A 7,431-nucleotide genomic window follows, 5' to 3' on the forward strand; every position below is an offset into this window, starting at 1 on the left:
TAAAAAAATTTGAATTATTATTTTTGAAATGTTTAATTAAAAAATACGAAAGCCTTTTTAAAACTATTTTTACAATTTTTATTTTAAATTTTTAATATTTTTTTCTATATTTTTAAGTTGTGAATTGTATTATGTTAAAATTGTGATTTGTATATTATTTCATTCTTCAATTTGAGTTTTTGTATGTGAGTGTATTTTATTACATTGATTTCAAAATCTTATGAGTAAAAGCAAAGAAAAATTACATCCCAATAACAATAGATTTTAATAGAATCTTAAAATCAATGAAAACTAAATTTTTCCAATAACAAAGGATTTTGAGTGGAACTTAAAAATCATCACTCCAATAACAATGGATTCTATTTAGATTTTAAAAATTCACAAACCAATAAAAATGGAATCTCAAAATTTAATAACTCCTTTAGAATTATTTGTCCAATAAGCCCTAAGCTATTTTCATCTTTATTGTAAAGTCGTATTTTTATTTTAAAATAGTTCTTTAGCTTTTAAACTTTTATGGTTATAACCAAAACAACTATTTAAAAAAAAAAACATTATTTAAAAATAGAATCACACTTTTGATTTACATAATAATATTTAAGGAACATTTTAGTCTAAACAAAGTTATAATTTTATAAAAAAATTGTAAAAGTAAATAAAGTCAATTATCATTTCTCATAAATAAAAGTACTTGTTGTAAAATTTAATAGATTTTATAAAAATATATATATATTTTTAGATAAAAATAGATAAATACATTAGAGAAAATATATCTCTATTTTAGAGTTATTCTATTTCAAAGGTAAAAAAACATAGAATATATTAGAGAAGATTTTAGTTATAGTTTGTTAAAAAGGTATATAAAGTATAATAAATTTTGGGGGATTTACCAAATATGACTCGAAACTTAATTTTAATTGCAAAAATATACCCAAACTTGAATCAAATGCAAAATTAACCCAAAAGCCTTGTGAAATTACAGCTAGCCCCTTGTGACCAAACAAAAAAACAGAACTCATTTTTACGAATATAGCTCCGCTAAGTCTTCTGAGTCTTTGTTAAGTCTTCTGGATGACGTCTACGGAAGTCGTCTGGTATAGTTGATCTTAAAAATAATTTATAAATTTTGTAAAGAATATTTTGATAAGCGAAAAAATCAAAATCATGTAATTATACACAGTTTGAAGTGATATAAATTAAGATATAATAAAATTAAATTGTTTTTAACATAGATGAGTGAAAGTAGTGCATCATGATATTCTTTGGTCTAGGGTTTGGCAACATATGTTGTAGTATTGTATGTATTCTTAGGGTTAGATTTTGGAAAGTTTAAATGTTTTTTTTTGAAAAATTAAATTTTTACCTACATGTGATTATTTATGTGTATAGTAAACACTTTTTAAGTTTAATTTGATTTATGAAATGTTTAGTTAGTTAATTTAGTTTAGAGATTATGTTTAGGGTCTAGACGACTAACATGTAAGTCGTCTGGCGATTAGAAGACTTCCAGAGAAGTCTTCTAACTCCCGCTAAAAATATTTTAGTTTTCCGTTAAAATTATTGAAGTCTTCTGGGCGACTTACAAGTAAGTCGTCCAGTAAGTCTTCTGATCGAAAATATTTAACCTTATAGGAATTTTTCTCTCCATATATAAAGAAAAATTTACATTCTCTCTCCTCCTCTCAAATGGCTGCAACAAAAATGGTATGTTCCTCATTCTAAAACTCTCCAATCTCTCTCTAATCTCTTTGAACTTATAAACACCAAACTTTATTGTTTTTGTCTCATGTCTTTCTCACTAGTTTATCTTGTTTTGCAGGTTTTTCATCACAAGGTTCTCATCTTCTCCTCATTTAAAGGTAGATTTATTAATTTTAGATATGTATTTTTGTGTGTTCTATAAAGGTAGATCTATCTAATCTTCCACTCATTTTCTCTGTTTTTAAACCTTTTGAACGATTTTGGAGATGCAGGTTTTTCAGATCTGGATTTGGATATGCAGGTTTTTCAGATCTGGAAGACTTCTGTGCTAGAAGACTTCCAGATTACTTCTAGGAAGTCTTCCAGAGGACTTCCAGAAAGTCTTCTGACGGAGTCTTCTCCCATGTCTCCCTTTCATAACAGATCTGAGTGTTTTGGTAAGTTTTTATGTCTGATTTTTCTTCATTTGGTAACCTCATGTTACATAAAGTTCATACATTTTCTTCCAGAAAGTCGTCCAAGATAACCAAGGTTTGACCATAATCTCGGAATAAAATCATGGACGAATTCAATGTAAGTCGTCGGACGGACGACTTCCGTGTAAGTCATCTAGAAAAAAAAATTTGTTTCAATTGCAAAATTAATATGAGACGACTTACATGTCTAGGTATAACAAAATATTGATTTTTTTAATTTTCTACTGGTCGTCCACGAAAAATCAAATTTCTGACACAATCCGGTCAAATGCAAAACTAACCCGTTTACCCTAGACGACTTATATGGAAGTCGTCTCGAATTTTTTTTAACAAACAAAGATGAACGACTTCCATGTAAGTCGTCTATAAAAACACATTTAAAAGTCAATTGCAAAACTAACCACTGCATTGACCAGAAGACTTCCATGTAAGTCGTCTACAGACAGCCAAACGACTTACAGGTAAGTCGTCTGGACGAACAGATCTGGGAAAAAAATTGATTTCATAGTTTCAACAAGTGAGATAACTTGTTTAGCACACATAAGTCTTCTCCAAGCACCCAGAATCTCAAACAAAAGTGACCCACCAAGAATCGTAAGCTTCAATGGCTCTATGAACTATAAAAAAATTTAGAATCAAAATCTTGGGTTTTTTTGGATGAATATGGAGAGAAAGTGAAAGAGATGTTGTTTTTAGTTCATAAGAATTGAGAAAAAAAGAGTGTAAATAGATTTTTAGGTGCATTAAGAGCTTCAAACTGGTTGTTCACGGTGGTTGGTGTATTGATGACAATGGCAATATTGTGAATACTTGAGGAAAATGAGGGTGATAGAGTAAAATATGCATTTTTGAAAAAATAAAAAGTGATGGCATTTTCGTGAATAATCTTAACTTTGGGGATAAAAGAGGCAAGTCAAAGTTTCAAAAAAAAACATGAGTTATGTTTGACTTCAAGTTTTGAGTCATATTTGCAAAAAACCCATAAATTTTTAATTAAGCCCTCGTCTTACTTTAGAAATGGAACTAAAGTTCTACCTATGAATTCTAGTATAATAGAACTTATGTAAATTAATGAAGTTGGGACTTTGAAATTTTATTAATTTATAAAGATATTAATTTACAAAAAAATTCTTAGTTAGATTTCTTCTTTTAAGATTTATTCTAAGATAAGAAAAATATTTGAATTTAGTGTATAGAAATTAATTTTTATTTTTGAAATTTGATATTTATATTAATTTTATTAAATTATTTGGTGTATATAAGTTATATTGCATAGAACTTAAATGTGGTTTTAGATATAATATTACTAAATCTCATAAAAAATATATGAAGTGTTAAAAAATATAAAGATAATTCAATTGTGAATATAAAACAAACAATATAATAATAGGTTATTACTTATATAAAATATGTATACCTATAAATTATTAATTTATAATTTTAATGGGACTATATATTTACATAAAATTTTCTTTAAAAAATATTATCTTATTATTTTATCGATTTGTGTCAAATTTTGAACCGGTTCAAATTAGGACCGGCGAAATTTATTAATTTATAGAGATTATTAATTTATTGAGTACTAATTTATAGAGATTCTATTGTATTTACTTTCATTCAATTCATAGTATGCCAAATGTTTTACTCTCTTCGTTTAAATGTAAGTAGTTTTAGAAGAAAATAAATTGTTTGAAAATATACATTGTTTTAACATTTCAATGTATTTATTGAATATTGTGTAACTAATAAATAATATATATATATATTTTTTATGGTTGGTTGAATTTAAACATTAAATGATACATTTTTAAAACTAACAAATTTCTAAAAACTGATATTTTAACTACTTACATTTAGAAAGGGATGATGACAAAAAAAAAACATTTAGAAAGGGATTATGTTTTCATATATTTTAGAAATCAGAACTGATATTACATATAGTTAATGGTTGTATACTCAAAACCTACAGTCCACACATAATTGATAAATAAAATAATCGGCTAAAATCAATTTATTGGTTGGGTTTTTAACTGTTAAAACAACTTTATTAGTTGGGTTTTGAAATAGAAAAAAATAAATTAATTTGCGTACTCGGAGAGTGTTGCAGATGCATTGCTAGCTGCAGCCACTGGAGGGGCAGAAATACAGATGCAGAGAAACTGAGTAGTGCAGAAGTAACTATATCTGCGCTTTTATTCAAACCACTCATGGATATATGAACAGCTCATTTAGTCTTCATACCATTCTTGAAAAAATACTTGGCGTCAGTCAAATAGTTCGCCCGATTTATAATAACTGGAAACATTTATAGATTTTGGATACTACACACTTTTTTGTGGTCAATACTACACACTATTTTAATCTTAACAAAAGTTATGTAGATGTTGAAAACACTCGCATGTTAAATAATTAATATCTATTAAAATGCGTACCTGTACCGTAGATATTTATGTATGCTTCTAGGGTAAGAAAAAAGAAAAATGAACTCACACCATTATATAATCCATTTTTCCTCCAATCCTTAAATGCTCATTTTAAAATGGGAATTTGTACTATATAACTATGAAAAGAAAAATAATATTTAAAATATACAAATATATATTTAGTCAAAGAGTACAAATATATAGTATTTGAAATTACTGTGTATTCATGCAATTGGAGGCCTTTTAAAGAAAAAGAAATTAGAAGTCAATATAATCATATAATACTTTCAAACCTGCATGTATTTGGGCATAGTCTAGTAAAATATTGGTCTAGACTAATTTTTTTAAAATTATATGCCTTTAAATTATAGAAAATATGTTTAAAATTTTTGGATAGAAAATACTTATACCCCCGAATCGCAAATCCGGTAAGTGCTTTTTACGAAATTGAAAATATTATGTTGTTTTCTAAAATTAAAATAATAATATAGTTAAAATTTTCTTTATTGTATGCTTTTGAAGTATTCTTTCCTTTTTCCTTTAAACATTAAATATGTTATTTTCTTCTAAATAATGATTTCCGTTTCAGACAAAAAAAATATAGAGGTGAAGTCGATTTTTTATATATAAATGCTATCTAGATACTCTTGGAAACGTTGGAATTGATAATATATACTAACAAAACCTCCTCTTCCAAGGGATTTACGTTTTTGTTTGTCATCCACAAAACTATCAATTAAAAAAAAAAATTAAATAGTTGCAAAAAAAAAAAAAAATTAAAGAAAAACTATCAATTGTATGAAAAGATAAAAAGAGAAAAAATGCGAATTTTGCATGGGAGAGATGAGGTGGCAAATAAGGAAGGAAAGACAGCAAAAGAACCAAAGCTTTTTCTTGTGGTTTCTGAGATCTCAGCCCAATTGCCTTGGAACTCTCACCTTTTTATGGCTCAGCAGAACCCAACTAGTTGCGCCATACAGTCATTTTTCTTACATTTATCCATATAGTATATCATATTATCAATGTAGCTCGATTATTCCAATCATGTAACGCACGTGAAATCTTATATTGACGATGTGTCTACCATCTGATAACATATTACTGAACCTTTTTATTTTCTTCAGATTCTTAGGTTAGGACTTGAGATGATAATTACCCATAACAGTGTGGACAATGAATTCCAATGCTTCTGTTCTGCAACGGATCATAAATATTTCTACAATATAATGTTTCATAGGTTATAAAGTGCTCATAAGTTTTCGGGGGATTACAAAACGTCCGACATAACATAAGTCGCAAGAATACCAATAACATTATTTTAAGCACACATTGACATTAGTTTGTAGGTTCTTACGATGTAGTCAATAGCTTCAAAATTTATAAACAAGGAGAATGGAAAACGATATGAGGTTTTCTCTCCCCAATTAAAGACGCTCTCCCTTATCCATTTCCGTAAGGTTTCGAGGCAACTGTTCATCATCTCCGGCGGTCGCTGCCGTGCTCTTATGGCGACCGCCGGGTCTTACGTTTTCTTTTTTTTTTCGTCTGAATCTCTGCTTCTCGTTCTCATCGTCGTTTCTCCCTTTGTCTTCTGCGGCTGTCTTAGGTGCGGCGATGATCCAGATCCGGTACAGATCCAGAATCTCCTTGCTTCAGGTTCAGATCTCGGGGATGTCAGCACTTAAGGACGGTGTTTTGCTTCTCCATGGCTATGTTTCTTTGTCGTCAGGTGAGACTCTGACCGGAAAAGGGATTTTGTTTGCCTCGTTGCGTATTGGCTAGAGGAGTGAAGTGTGGTGGTATAGAGTAACTGGTCCGTGTTTGGTGTGCTTCGTCTACAAGGCGGTGGTGTTTCTTGACATGGCTCCGGTTAGGGTTTCAGATTGCGCGGATCTTGAGATCTATCTCTCCTCTTTTTCGGGTGGTCTCCGGTTGACGCGTGTGGGCTTTCCGTGAGTCGATCTCTTCGTCTCTGGCGAGTTCCGGTGGCAACGCGCGTAGGTCACGGCTGTAACACCCCCGAACCGTCCTAAGCATAGGTCGACCCACCGGCCAACAATCAAACAAGAACATGACCGACGGACGACCCACACCAAGGGTTGGAGATGAAAGGCCAACCGGCCAGCCAACAATCAAACAAGAACATGACTGACCGTCCAACCCAACACCATGGTCCGGAAGCGCTACGTGACGGGTTAGGGACGATCGGGTCAGAGTCACAAAATTTACTCCACGACCTAGACCAGTTCATCCACTAACTCGTCCCGCTGCGTCAAGGCACAAGGCTTTGCAACCCGTACCTAGAGTTAGCGTTTTCCGTTAGGTCAAGGCCTAAGGTTTTTCAACTCGTACCACGACCTAACGTTGTGTTAGACCGGACTAGTCAAATATCAGAATACTCATGAAGCGCATATAAAACAATTACTTTTATTGATTCAAGAAAATATTCATACATTGAATAATTCAAGACTGGGCCCGACCTAATGCCAAATCAAGTCAACAAAAAACATAATTCAATACCGTTTACAAAAGGCATGAAATCTACTCCGGCGGTCCTAACGTCCAGCACCAAGCTATCCGATCATCCTTACCTAAAGCGACCTGCAAAAAGGACAACAGAGTTGGATGAGTAATCTAGTATTACTCAGTGAGCTGGCGGTCTCTACCCGCAACCTAGACTCTAACCCAGACAACCCAAAATAACAATCAATCTAGCCCTAGCATGCAATAAAAGCTAAGGCTAAGCAAACCGTTACTAAGTTAAACTTGGCGTCCTGCCATGATCTAGCTTCAAGTAACGGGAACCTGCATTTAAACAAGTCAACAACCAA

The sequence above is a fragment of the Brassica oleracea genome, chromosome C3 (assembly GCF_000695525.1).
Source record: "Brassica oleracea var. oleracea cultivar TO1000 chromosome C3, BOL, whole genome shotgun sequence".
Lineage (NCBI taxonomy): Eukaryota > Viridiplantae > Streptophyta > Magnoliopsida > Brassicales > Brassicaceae > Brassica > Brassica oleracea.